This window comes from Palaemon carinicauda, chromosome 9 (assembly GCF_036898095.1).
Source record: "Palaemon carinicauda isolate YSFRI2023 chromosome 9, ASM3689809v2, whole genome shotgun sequence".
In the NCBI taxonomy this organism is placed as follows: domain Eukaryota; kingdom Metazoa; phylum Arthropoda; class Malacostraca; order Decapoda; family Palaemonidae; genus Palaemon; species Palaemon carinicauda.
The window spans coordinates 33,462,423-33,464,922 of NC_090733.1; positions in this window are offsets into that span (position 1 = coordinate 33,462,423).

Sequence of the window (2,500 nt, forward strand, 5' to 3'; positions counted from 1 at the left end):
TATATATATATACATATATATATATATATATATATATATATATATATATATATATATATATATATATATATATATATATATATATATATATATGTGTGTGTGTGTTTGTCTGTGTCTGTGTGTGTGAAACATTAGATAATATTGTCCAATATAAATTTATACTTTTATGAAAAATAAAATCAACAAGAATGTTATGTCGATACAGGATCCTATCATTTCCGTATTTCATTAAAATGTTTTAAGTGTGTTTACAAAAATAATCCAAAAATAAATATTTATTTTACCCTGTGCTTTAATACAACCATAATTATGTTTGAATGAATGTTGAGCTTCTGTTCCCCACAAATAGGCGGTTGTGATAGCATATTTGGAACCGTCCCTGCAGGCCAATCTGTTACAAGGAAGTTCGACCCAGTTAAGTTCTATGTTTTATAATAATATTTGCAACCTCATTATCCTTTAAAGCTTGGGATGGCGGTATTGGGTAGCTCATAGGTCAACTTTCTGAGTCATGGTAAGCGTGAGGTGTTTAGGGAGCTATACGACTACATGCTAAGTCATGTTCATAGCCATATAGAAATGGGGCTTTGACAGGGATCATATGTTTATATGGTCTGTCTCTAGTATAGATTTCTGTCACTTGCCTAAACCATCCATGAGTGACCCTTAACACCTTCAAATCTCTACAGAATACAAACAATAGAATATAAAACTTGGGTTTCTTTGTATAGAAATTCTTCTTTTTATAATATTGATTTAAGTTGTAAATTCCAAATAAAAAAAAAGAATGCAAACTGTTTTTAGCAATAACAGTTACAGAAGTAGTAAAGAAAATTAAGACAAATATTAAACCAATCAGACAGCCATTGACGTATGGTACAGGAGATTTAAAAAAATTCAATAATATTCCTTTGGATATAGTCATTTACATGGATTATTTTTTTTTCGCCTCGGACCATCCAATTCTGTGACTTGACCCTAACCAGTGGGAGGTCAAGACATTATTAAGAGAACCCCCCGATGACGGTCACCTAATGCTGTTTTAATCTGACCTTTGGATGTTTGGCCGACATAGAATAAGTTACACTCTGAACAAGGAATGCTATATATTACATAATTATCATTTCCAGAACTATTCTTAATCAACATGTTTTTTAACATACAATTATATTTGAACACTACCCTAACATCTAGTTTTTCAAAAGGGGTATAACATCTAAAAAACCAACATGAAAGGGCAAACAAAGCATATTATTATTTGTTTCCTTCCTCTCTAACTGGACATTATTCATACATTCTTCTAAGAAATATTTGGGATGGCGAAGATTTGTTGCAATTATTTCAATTTTATGAACTCGTCCTTAATGTACTCTGGGCTTCAAATTCTAAATTCGCTAAGGTACATTGAGGAAGAAACTGAATGCTTTATATTTTTAGAGTGACCGGAGTAGGAATGTACAAAATGAAAAATTACTGGTAGGCTTACTATATATGGAAAACTTAAATTCTTTTGTTTCTCTAACTATTAAAATGTCTGAAAATGGGATACAGTTATTTTCTTCATTTTCTAATGTAAATTTTATATATGGTACTAAGGGATTAATGATTGAAACAAAACCTTCAGGATTAAAATTTTTTTCTAAAATACCTAAAACATCATCAACATATCGATACAAAACAATTTGGGAAGACCATAGTGGAGGAATTAATCTATATTAAAAAAAAAAAAAAACTCCATGTATATATGTTAGATAAAAGTGGGGACAAAGAATTACCCATATACTTACCAAAAACTTGTTCATAGTAATCGCCAATAAAACTAAATTTACACTTTTCAATGCAGAGAAAAATGAGTTCAAAATAGAATGGGTTGATAAAGGTAAATCATAAACATCGAAAATACTCGACAGGAAATGAAATAAGTCATCAACCAGCACCTTGGTAAACAACGAAGTCACATCAAACCTTACTAATCTATGTCTGGACGTAAGGTTAACTTTTTGTAATTTCTCGCAAAGAACAACATAATTCTTTTATATTAGAGGTGTAAATAGATCCTAAGATAGGGCAAAGTAATTTGACTAAATATTTGATAATCTATAGTTAATAGAACCTGTAGCAATGATAATTGGCCTGATTGGATTTCCTGTTTTATAGGTTTTAATTAAACCATATAAATAAGGCAAAGACGGACCAGTAGAGATAAAGGCATCAATTAAGAATTTATCTTGTTTTCGGATAGATTTTAAGTTTTCATTAAAATCTTTGATGACATCACCTATGGGTTAACTCTCAATTTTATGTAAGTGGGAACATCTGATAAAAGTACATACATCATATCTAAACAACTGGTTTTGTTCATAATAACTAATACATTAGCTTCGTCTGCTTTTGTAATATGCAATTCACAGTAATTTTTCAAGGATTTTAATGCTGTTAAAAACATTTAGGGAAATTGCAGGTGTGCATATCCCATCACAGAATAAATAAGCCCTTTACC